Below are 12,974 nucleotides of genomic sequence, written 5' to 3'. Positions count from 1 at the left end.
AAAGAGGGCAACCATCCAAGAAGACAATTTCAAGAGTTTAACTGTACTCTCCGTTTTTTTTTCTGTTTTTCTCTGCCAGAAATTTAAAAAGGCATGGGAAAATGCTAAACATTAGGAATAATTAAAGATATGTAAATCCAAATGACAAAAACCTATCAGCTCACAGCAGTCAGAATGCCCATCAGGAAAAATTCTGCAAACAATAAATGCTGAAGGGGTTTTGGAGAAATGCCTACCCTTGCTTCAACGTGGGACATGGTAAGAGCCAGTCATGAAAACAAAAATGACGTGCCTTGTAAAGATAAATACTGAGCTACCATTCAATCAAGTATACCCACTGCTGGGCCTTTCGCCTGAGGGGATGAGAATCAAAAAGACAGGCTGGGATTCACTGGTGGCGCAGTGGATGAGAGTCCGCCTGCCAGTGCAGGGGACATGGGTTCATGCCCCGATTCGGGAAGATCCCACATGCCGCGGAGCGGCTGTTCCCGTGAGCTATGGCTGCTGGGCCTGTGCGTCCGGAGCCTGTGCTCTGCAATGGGAGGGCCCACGGCAGTGAGAGGCCCATGTACCACAAAAAAGAAAAGACACATGCTGGCAATCCTGCACTCCAGCAATATTTACCATAGCCAACACTTGGAAGCTACGAAAATGTCCATCAACAGAGGAATGCTCAAAGAAGAAGTGGTCCATGAACACAATGGAATATGACTCCAATAAAAAAATATATAGAAATTCGATTTCTAAAACAAACATAAGTAAGGAGACATCAGCTTTTGGGGGCACATTCCACTCTAATATAGAACCGAGGAACACCACTGCAAGGATGGTCTGTTTCCCTAGTTAACAGATTGGGAAAAGCAGAAATGCTGCCACCCTCTGGCCGTTACCTGCAACAGCAGCTTTAAAACCTGTGCTAAGGGTCACTTCATATGCACCAGTACTGGAGGGCTGTGAATGAAACCTGCCCTCGTAATGTCTTGAGGGAGGTAATGGCCAAAATATTTCTAAATGTCACACCTACTTCCCGAAAACAATTTGAAGAGGTAAGCTGTACTCACAGTTTGAAGAAAAAAAGGACATGCCAGAAAGCTCAATTTCAAGGTATTATGAGACGCATGCAAATCCAAGCACAAAGTGGTATCAGCTCACACTAGTCAGAATAAACTTCAGCAAAAATACTCCAAACAATAAACGCTGAAGGTGTTGTGGAGAAGAGCATCACCTCAACTTTAAGTGGGACGTAACCTGGTAAGAGCCACTAATGAGAACAGGATGGCGGTGCCTGTACAAGGTAAACATTTTGCTACCATATGATCCAGCAGGCGAACTCCTGGGCCTATAACCTAAGAAGACAGAATTGGAAAGACACAGGCAGGCAAATGTGCATTGCCGCAGCATTACAATAGCCATGACATGGGAGCAACCAAAAAGTCCATCAACAGATGAGTGGTCAAAGAAGAACTGGTACATGTACAGACAGAATATTAGCCAAGGAAAAAAAGGACACAATGCCATCTGCAGCACCGTAGATGAGTCTAGAGGTAATCATGTGACTTGTAGTAAGTCAGAAAGAGAAAGACACATATCGTATGATATCACTTATAGGTGTTACCTAAAAATTGATACTAGTGAAGATATTTCCACAGAGAAGGGCAATCGCAGATTCATTAAACAAACTTACGGTTCACCAATGGAAAGGTGTGAGGATTGGATACATTAGGATATTGGGGTTAAGAGACATATACAAACACAGGTGAAATATATAGACACCAAACACCTACGGAATACCAAGAGAAGATTAGTCAACATTCTGTCATAACGTACATGGAAAAGGATCCCAGGAAGAACAGACATATGTATATGCGTAAAAGAACCACATCTTGCACACCTACAACAAGCCAAACATTGTAATCAAACTTGCTGTGATAAAAAATAAAAATTAAATGAAAAAAAACCGAACAAGAAATAGTGAGACAAACATAAGGGTCTTTTTCCTGGCACATTCCATTCTAAATTACAACCTAGAACACGACTTCCATTGAGGCTCTGTTGCCCTAGTCACCAGATTTGGTAAAGGAGAACTGCTGCCACCTTGTGGCCGTTTCACACAACAGCAGCTTTAATCCCAGCGCTAATGGTCAGTTGATATTCAAAATAATTGCAGGCCTGTAAATGAGACCTGCCCTGAAAACAAATCCTGGGGTCGTATACCGACCAAAAAATTCAAAACACCTCCATATTTCAAAACGACAGTTTCAAGAGGCATATTTTACGGACATTTGTGTTCTGCCTCTTTTTCTTTCTTTCTTTCTTTCTTTTGTTAAAAAACGGGAATGGAAAAAGGCAACCCTCAGAATGGGAGGAAATATGTGAAAACGAATCAATGGACAAAGGTTTAATCTCCAATATATATAAACAGCTCATGCAGCTTAATATTAAAAAAAATACAACCCACTTCAAAAATAGGTAGAATATCTAAATAGACATTTCTTCAAAGGAGACCCAGAGATGGCCAGGATGCACATGAAAAGCTGCTCAACATCACTAATTATTAGAGAAATGCAAGTCAAAACTTCAATGACGTATCACCTCACACCTGTTAGAATGGGCATCATCAGAAAATCTACAAACTACAAATGCTGCGGAGGGTGTGGACACATGGATCCCTCTTCCACTATTGGTGGGCATGTCAATTGATACAGTCACTATGGAGAACAGTATGGAGGTTCATTAGAAAAACTAAAAATACAATTACCATATGATCCAGCAATCCCACTTCTGGGCATATACCCAGAGAAAACCATAAATCCAAAAGACACATTCACCACAATGTTCATTGCAGCACTATTTACAATAGCCAGGTAATGGAAGCAACCTAAATGCCCACAGACAGACGAATGGATAAAGATGTGGTACATATATAAAATGGAATATTACTCAGCCATAAAAAGGAATGAAACGGGGTCATTTGTAGAGACGTGGATGGATCTAGAGACTGTCATACCGAGAGAAGTAAGTCAGAAAGAGAAAAACAAATATTGTGTATTAATGCATATATGTGGAACCTAGAAAACTGGTACAGATGAACCGGTTTGCAGGGCAGAATTAGAGACACAGGGTTAGAGAACAAACGTATGGAAACCAAGGGGGGGAAGCCATGGGGTGGTGGTGGTGGGATGAGTTGGGAGATTGGGATTGACCTGTATACATGTATATGTATAAAATAGATAACTAATAATAACCTGCTGTCTAAAAAAATAAATAATACTAAATTTCAAAATTTTTAAAAACAAATAAAATTTAAAAATAAAACAGAAAAACGTTCTTCCCTTCACACAGATGTATTTGTATGAATGAATTATTTCCATGCTTATATCTATAAATACATAAATGAGGAATAAAATCTACCTTGAAACAAAACAGAAAAAATAAACAGAACCCACTAGTTATACAGAGGAAAACCCTATCAGGGCACTTGCTCCAGTGGTAAACAATTCTGAAGTTGGTCAGAGGTAGGGAATTATCTCCCATGCAGCCAGCAGCCCCCCCCACCCCCGCAAGGAGCGTCCTCATTGCAAAGCTGGGGGACCGTACATAGGCGTCTGTGAGTAAACGTGAGCTGAGCCCCCAGCCAGCTGCTGCTGAACTGTTCCCTCCCTTCCCAGGTAAAACACCTGAATATGTACAAGGACTTGAAAGCATAGAGGAAGGGCCGTGGATCCACACCAGCGAAAGCACGCAGGCTGACTTGGTGCCTGCAGGCCAGCCAGGATGATCCTGGCCCCAGGCGCTCTTCTGAAAACTTTCCATTTCCCTGCCTGAGATATCCGTCCTGTCTTGGCCCCCACTGCTTTGTTCCTCCCTCACCTCTGCCCGCGGAGAAATTCCAGCGGAAGGTATGGGTGACCCATCCTCTTCTTTAGCAGGTGGCAGTCTGGCAACTCCTGCAGAAAGTCCAGCAGAGCCCCTCTCACACCGGGCCACCCACAAAACCGTGCCCCCTCACTCCCTCCCACCAGCACAGCCCCGAGACTGCTGACGGGGCAGAGAATATGGCGTCAGGCACAGCTGCAGGCGCTGTTGCTCCCTGGAGCGGTGTTTCTATTGACCTCAACCCAGGCACACCTGGGGAGGGCTGGCCGGTAGGGACAGGCTGCTCCGGTCAGCCAATCCTCACCCCTCAGTGGCTCACATTGCAGAAAATGGACCTCGCTGAAACGGCCAGTTCCAAGGAACAGGTGTGGGCTCCTGAGAGTCAGGATAGACAAGGGGCTGCATCTCCGGCTTGTTTTCTCATCATTTTATCTGGCCCATGAGTGGGAGACAATTTCAAGAAGACCTAATCCTAATGAGAGGAACCCAGGAGTCAGGGAGAGGAGGGGGGATGGTTGGAGAAAAAGGCCTGGTGCCCCGGCTGCAGTGGAAGTCTCTGGAAGACCAGGCAGAGGGAGGCTGCACAGAGTGATGCCCAGGGTCAGAGACCTGTCGGAGCTGCTGTTGGTTAGTTCAAGTCCTGCTCTGAGGTGCTCTGTGTCAGCTCTGCGTGACAGGCGTTCTGGGGTGCTCTGCAATGAGGGCTATGTGCACGGTTCCTGTGTGCCCAGCCCTGCCATGGTACCTGCCCACGGGAGCTCTGTATCATGGGAGGTGCCTAAGCACGAGAGCCTCATGGGCTGCTGGGTAGTTTCACAGCTGAGCTCCATACCCTGGGAGTGGCCTGAACATGAGAACCCCGTTGGCTGCTGGGGCCCTGCCCAGGTGAGCCCCATATCCTGGGAGGGGCCTGACCACGAGAGCCCCGTGGGCTGCTGGGGACCTGGTAAAGGATGTTAGGACAGTCAGTGAAGCCACCGAGGATATACATCCAGTAGTTCCTAATTCCTAGACCCTACTGGTCATTCTACCATCCACCAGGACATGGTATTCTGTATTAGACTTCAATGATGCCTTCTTCTGTATTCCATTGGTCCCAGAAAGGCTCTGCTGCCCTAGGAACCAGACTTGGGAGTGGAGAAACGCTGCCGCCTTGTGGCCATTTCCCACAACAGCAGCTTTAAACCCACTGCTAATGGTCACTAAATAGTCACACTCATTGCAGGCCTGTGAATAACACCTGCCCTCAAAAACAAACATGGGGTCGAAAATTGACCAGAACATTCAAAAGAGGGCAACCATCCAAGAAGACAATTTCAAGAGTTTAACTGTACTCTCCGTTTTTTTTTCTGTTTTTCTCTGCCAGAAATTTAAAAAGGCATGGGAAAATGCTAAACATTAGGAATAATTAAAGATATGTAAATCCAAATGACAAAAACCTATCAGCTCACAGCAGTCAGAATGCCCATCAGGAAAAATTCTGCAAACAATAAATGCTGAAGGGGTTTTGGAGAAATGCCTACCCTTGCTTCAACGTGGGACATGGTAAGAGCCAGTCATGAAAACAAAAATGACGTGCCTTGTAAAGATAAATACTGAGCTACCATTCAATCAAGTATACCCACTGCTGGGCCTTTCGCCTGAGGGGATGAGAATCAAAAAGACAGGCTGGGATTCACTGGTGGCGCAGTGGATGAGAGTCCGCCTGCCAGTGCAGGGGACATGGGTTCATGCCCCGATTCGGGAAGATCCCACATGCCGCGGAGCGGCTGTTCCCGTGAGCTATGGCTGCTGGGCCTGTGCGTCCGGAGCCTGTGCTCTGCAATGGGAGGGCCCACGGCAGTGAGAGGCCCATGTACCACAAAAAAGAAAAGACACATGCTGGCAATCCTGCACTCCAGCAATATTTACCATAGCCAACACTTGGAAGCTACGAAAATGTCCATCAACAGAGGAATGCTCAAAGAAGAAGTGGTCCATGAACACAATGGAATATGACTCCAATAAAAAAATATATAGAAATTCGATTTCTAAAACAAACATAAGTAAGGAGACATCAGCTTTTGGGGGCACATTCCACTCTAATATAGAACCGAGGAACACCACTGCAAGGATGGTCTGTTTCCCTAGTTAACAGATTGGGAAAAGCAGAAATGCTGCCACCCTCTGGCCGTTACCTGCAACAGCAGCTTTAAAACCTGTGCTAAGGGTCACTTCATATGCACCAGTACTGGAGGGCTGTGAATGAAACCTGCCCTCGTAATGTCTTGAGGGAGGTAATGGCCAAAATATTTCTAAATGTCACACCTACTTCCCGAAAACAATTTGAAGAGGTAAGCTGTACTCACAGTTTGAAGAAAAAAAGGACATGCCAGAAAGCTCAATTTCAAGGTATTATGAGACGCATGCAAATCCAAGCACAAAGTGGTATCAGCTCACACTAGTCAGAATAAACTTCAGCAAAAATACTCCAAACAATAAACGCTGAAGGTGTTGTGGAGAAGAGCATCACCTCAACTTTAAGTGGGACGTAACCTGGTAAGAGCCACTAATGAGAACAGGATGGCGGTGCCTGTACAAGGTAAACATTTTGCTACCATATGATCCAGCAGGCGAACTCCTGGGCCTATAACCTAAGAAGACAGAATTGGAAAGACACAGGCAGGCAAATGTGCATTGCCGCAGCATTACAATAGCCATGACATGGGAGCAACCAAAAAGTCCATCAACAGATGAGTGGTCAAAGAAGAACTGGTACATGTACAGACAGAATATTAGCCAAGGAAAAAAAGGACACAATGCCATCTGCAGCACCGTAGATGAGTCTAGAGGTAATCATGTGACTTGTAGTAAGTCAGAAAGAGAAAGACACATATCGTATGATATCACTTATAGGTGTTACCTAAAAATTGATACTAGTGAAGATATTTCCACAGAGAAGGGCAATCGCAGATTCATTAAACAAACTTACGGTTCACCAATGGAAAGGTGTGAGGATTGGATACATTAGGATATTGGGGTTAAGAGACATATACAAACACAGGTGAAATATATAGACACCAAACACCTACGGAATACCAAGAGAAGATTAGTCAACATTCTGTCATAACGTACATGGAAAAGGATCCCAGGAAGAACAGACATATGTATATGCGTAAAAGAACCACATCTTGCACACCTACAACAAGCCAAACATTGTAATCAAACTTGCTGTGATAAAAAATAAAAATTAAATGAAAAAAAACCGAACAAGAAATAGTGAGACAAACATAAGGGTCTTTTTCCTGGCACATTCCATTCTAAATTACAACCTAGAACACGACTTCCATTGAGGCTCTGTTGCCCTAGTCACCAGATTTGGTAAAGGAGAACTGCTGCCACCTTGTGGCCGTTTCACACAACAGCAGCTTTAATCCCAGCGCTAATGGTCAGTTGATATTCAAAATAATTGCAGGCCTGTAAATGAGACCTGCCCTGAAAACAAATCCTGGGGTCGTATACCGACCAAAAAATTCAAAACACCTCCATATTTCAAAACGACAGTTTCAAGAGGCATATTTTACGGACATTTGTGTTCTGCCTCTTTTTCTTTCTTTCTTTCTTTCTTTTGTTAAAAAACGGGAATGGAAAAAGGCAACCCTCAGAATGGGAGGAAATATGTGAAAACGAATCAATGGACAAAGGTTTAATCTCCAATATATATAAACAGCTCATGCAGCTTAATATTAAAAAAAATACAACCCACTTCAAAAATAGGTAGAATATCTAAATAGACATTTCTTCAAAGGAGACCCAGAGATGGCCAGGATGCACATGAAAAGCTGCTCAACATCACTAATTATTAGAGAAATGCAAGTCAAAACTTCAATGACGTATCACCTCACACCTGTTAGAATGGGCATCATCAGAAAATCTACAAACTACAAATGCTGCGGAGGGTGTGGACACATGGATCCCTCTTCCACTATTGGTGGGCATGTCAATTGATACAGTCACTATGGAGAACAGTATGGAGGTTCATTAGAAAAACTAAAAATACAATTACCATATGATCCAGCAATCCCACTTCTGGGCATATACCCAGAGAAAACCATAAATCCAAAAGACACATTCACCACAATGTTCATTGCAGCACTATTTACAATAGCCAGGTAATGGAAGCAACCTAAATGCCCACAGACAGACGAATGGATAAAGATGTGGTACATATATAAAATGGAATATTACTCAGCCATAAAAAGGAATGAAACGGGGTCATTTGTAGAGACGTGGATGGATCTAGAGACTGTCATACCGAGAGAAGTAAGTCAGAAAGAGAAAAACAAATATTGTGTATTAATGCATATATGTGGAACCTAGAAAACTGGTACAGATGAACCGGTTTGCAGGGCAGAATTAGAGACACAGGGTTAGAGAACAAACGTACGGAAACCAAGGGGGGGAAGCCATGGGGTGGTGGTGGTGGGATGAGTTGGGAGATTGGGATTGACCTGTATACATGTATATGTATAAAATAGATAACTAATAATAACCTGCTGTCTAAAAAAATAAATAATACTAAATTTCAAAATTTTTAAAAACAAATAAAATTTAAAAATAAAACAGAAAAGCGTTCTTCCCTTCACACAGATGTATTTGTATGAATGAATTATTTCCATGCTTATATCTATAAATACATAAATGAGGAATAAAATCTACCTTGAAACAAAACAGAAAAAATAAACAGAACCCACTAGTTATACAGAGGAAAACCCTATCAGGGCACTTGCTCCAGTGGTAAACAATTCTGAAGTTGGTCAGAGGTAGGGAATTATCTCCCATGCAGCCAGCAGCCCCCCCCCCCCACCCCCGCAAGGAGCGTCCTCATTGCAAAGCTGGGGGACCGTACATAGGCGTCTGTGAGTAAACGTGAGCTGAGCCCCCAGCCAGCTGCTGCTGAACTGTTCCCTCCCTTCCCAGGTAAAACACCTGAATATGTACAAGGACTTGAAAGCATAGAGGAAGGGCCGTGGATCCACACCAGCGAAAGCACGCAGGCTGACTTGGTGCCTGCAGGCCAGCCAGGATGATCCTGGCCCCAGGCGCTCTTCTGAAAACTTTCCATTTCCCTGCCTGAGATATCCGTCCTGTCTTGGCCCCCACTGCTTTGTTCCTCCCTCACCTCTGCCCGCGGAGAAATTCCAGCGGTAGGTATGGGTGACCCATCCTCTTCTTTAGCAGGTGGCAGTCTGGCAACTCCTGCAGAAAGTCCAGCAGAGCCCCTCTCACACCGGGCCACCCACAAAACCGTGCCCCCTCACTCCCTCCCACCAGCACAGCCCCGAGACTGCTGACGGGGCAGAGAATATGGCGTCAGGCACAGCTGCAGGCGCTGTTGCTCCCTGGAGCGGTGTTTCTATTGACCTCAACCCAGGCACACCTGGGGAGGGCTGGCCGGTAGGGACAGGCTGCTCCGGTCAGCCAATCCTCACCCCTCAGTGGCTCACATTGCAGAAAATGGACCTCGCTGAAACGGCCAGTTCCAAGGAACAGGTGTGGGCTCCTGAGAGTCAGGATAGACAAGGGGCTGCATCTCCGGCTTGTTTTCTCATCATTTTATCTGGCCCATGAGTGGGAGACAATTTCAAGAAGACCTAATCCTAATGAGAGGAACCCAGGAGTCAGGGAGAGGAGGGGGGATGGTTGGAGACAAAGGCCTGGTGCCCCGGCTGCAGTGGAAGTCTCTGGAAGACCAGGCAGAGGGAGGCTGCACAGAGTGATGCCCAGGGTCAGAGACCTGTCGGAGCTGCTGTTGGTTAGTTCAAGTCCTGCTCTGAGGTGCTCTGTGTCAGCTCTGCGTGACAGGCGTTCTGGGGTGCTCTGCAATGAGGGCTATGTGCACGGTTCCTGTGTGCCCAGCCCTGCCATGGTACCTGCCCACGGGAGCTCTGTATCATGGGAGGTGCCTAAGCACGAGAGCCTCATGGGCTGCTGGGTAGTTTCACAGCTGAGCTCCATACCCTGGGAGTGGCCTGAACATGAGAACCCCGTTGGCTGCTGGGGCCCTGCCCAGGTGAGCCCCATATCCTGGGAGGGGCCTGACCACGAGAGCCCCGTGGGCTGCTGGGGACCTGGTAAAGGATGTTAGGACAGTCAGTGAAGCCACCGAGGATATACATCCAGTAGTTCCTAATTCCTAGACCCTACTGGTCATTCTACCATCCACCAGGACATGGTATTCTGTATTAGACTTCAATGATGCCTTCTTCTGTATTCCATTGGTCCCAGAAAGGCTCTGCTGCCCTAGGAACCAGACTTGGGAGTGGAGAAACGCTGCCGCCTTGTGGCCATTTCCCACAACAGCAGCTTTAAACCCACTGCTAATGGTCACTAAATAGTCACACTCATTGCAGGCCTGTGAATAACACCTGCCCTCAAAAACAAACATGGGGTCGAAAATTGACCAGAACATTCAAAAGAGGGCAACCATCCAAGAAGACAATTTCAAGAGTTTAACTGTACTCTCCGTTTTTTTTTCTGTTTTTCTCTGCCAGAAATTTAAAAAGGCATGGGAAAATGCTAAACATTAGGAATAATTAAAGATATGTAAATCCAAATGACAAAAACCTATCAGCTCACAGCAGTCAGAATGCCCATCAGGAAAAATTCTGCAAACAATAAATGCTGAAGGGGTTTTGGAGAAATGCCTACCCTTGCTTCAACGTGGGACATGGTAAGAGCCAGTCATGAAAACAAAAATGACGTGCCTTGTAAAGATAAATACTGAGCTACCATTCAATCAAGTATACCCACTGCTGGGCCTTTCGCCTGAGGGGATGAGAATCAAAAAGACAGGCTGGGATTCACTGGTGGCGCAGTGGATGAGAGTCCGCCTGCCAGTGCAGGGGACATGGGTTCATGCCCCGATTCGGGAAGATCCCACATGCCGCGGAGCGGCTGTTCCCGTGAGCTATGGCTGCTGGGCCTGTGCGTCCGGAGCCTGTGCTCTGCAATGGGAGGGCCCACGGCAGTGAGAGGCCCATGTACCACAAAAAAGAAAAGACACATGCTGGCAATCCTGCACTCCAGCAATATTTACCATAGCCAACACTTGGAAGCTACGAAAATGTCCATCAACAGAGGAATGCTCAAAGAAGAAGTGGTCCATGAACACAATGGAATATGACTCCAATAAAAAAATATATAGAAATTCGATTTCTAAAACAAACATAAGTAAGGAGACATCAGCTTTTGGGGGCACATTCCACTCTAATATAGAACCGAGGAACACCACTGCAAGGATGGTCTGTTTCCCTAGTTAACAGATTGGGAAAAGCAGAAATGCTGCCACCCTCTGGCCGTTACCTGCAACAGCAGCTTTAAAACCTGTGCTAAGGGTCACTTCATATGCACCAGTACTGGAGGGCTGTGAATGAAACCTGCCCTCATAATGTCTTGAGGGAGGTAATGGCCAAAATATTTCTAAATGTCACACCTACTTCCCGAAAACAATTTGAAGAGGTAAGCTGTACTCACAGTTTGAAGAAAAAAAGGACATGCCAGAAAGCTCAATTTCAAGGTATTATGAGACGCATGCAAATCCAAGCACAAAGTGGTATCAGCTCACACTAGTCAGAATAAACTTCAGCAAAAATACTCCAAACAATAAACGCTGAAGGTGTTGTGGAGAAGAGCATCACCTCAACTTTAAGTGGGACGTAACCTGGTAAGAGCCACTAATGAGAACAGGATGGCGGTGCCTGTACAAGGTAAACATTTTGCTACCATATGATCCAGCAGGCGAACTCCTGGGCCTATAACCTAAGAAGACAGAATTGGAAAGACACAGGCAGGCAAATGTGCATTGCCGCAGCATTACAATAGCCATGACATGGGAGCAACCAAAAAGTCCATCAACAGATGAGTGGTCAAAGAAGAACTGGTACATGTACAGACAGAATATTAGCCAAGGAAAAAAAGGACACAATGCCATTTGCAGCACCGTAGATGAGTCTAGAGGTAATCATGTGACTTGTAGTAAGTCAGAAAGAGAAAGACACATATCGTATGATATCACTTATAGGTGTTACCTAAAAATTGATACTAGTGAAGATATTTCCACAGAGAAGGGCAATCGCAGATTCATTAAACAAACTTACGGTTCACCAATGGAAAGGTGTGAGGATTGGATACATTAGGATATTGGGGTTAAGAGACATATACAAACACAGGTGAAATATATAGACACCAAACACCTACGGAATACCAAGAGAAGATTAGTCAACATTCTGTCATAACGTACATGGAAAAGGATCCCAGGAAGAACAGACATATGTATATGCGTAAAAGAACCACATCTTGCACACCTACAACAAGCCAAACATTGTAATCAAACTTGCTGTGATAAAAAATAAAAATTAAATGAAAAAAAACCCAATAAGAAATAGTGAGACAAACATAAGGGTCTTTTTCCTGGCACATTCCATTCTAAATTACAACCTAGAACACGACTTCCATTGAGGCTCTGTTGCCCTAGTCACCAGATTTGGTAAAGGAGAACTGCTGCCACCTTGTGGCCGTTTCACACAACAGCAGCTTTAATCCCAGCGCTAATGGTCAGTTGATATTCAAAATAATTGCAGGCCTGTAAATGAGACCTGCCCTGAAAACAAATCCTGGGGTCGTATACCGACCAAAAAATTCAAAACACCTCCATATTTCAAAACGACAGTTTCAAGAGGCATATTTTACGGACATTTGTGTTCTGCCTCTTTTTCTTTCTTTCTTTCTTTCTTTTGTTAAAAAACGGGAATGGAAAAAGGCAACCCTCAGAATGGGAGGAAATATGTGAAAACGAATCAATGGACAAAGGTTTAATCTCCAATATATATAAACAGCTCATGCAGCTTAATATTAAAAAAAATACAACCCACTTCAAAAATAGGTAGAATATCTAAATAGACATTTCTTCAAAGGAGACCCAGAGATGGCCAGGATGCACATGAAAAGCTGCTCAACATCACTAATTATTAGAGAAATGCAAGTCAAAACTTCAATGACGTATCACCTCACACCTGTTAGAATGGGCATCATCAGAAAATCTACAAACTACAAATGCT

This window comes from Mesoplodon mirus (genome assembly GCF_964341445.2).
Source record: "Mesoplodon mirus genome assembly, chromosome: 4".
Taxonomy (NCBI): Eukaryota; Metazoa; Chordata; class Mammalia; order Artiodactyla; family Ziphiidae; genus Mesoplodon; species Mesoplodon mirus.
This window is presented reverse-complemented; position numbering follows the sequence as displayed.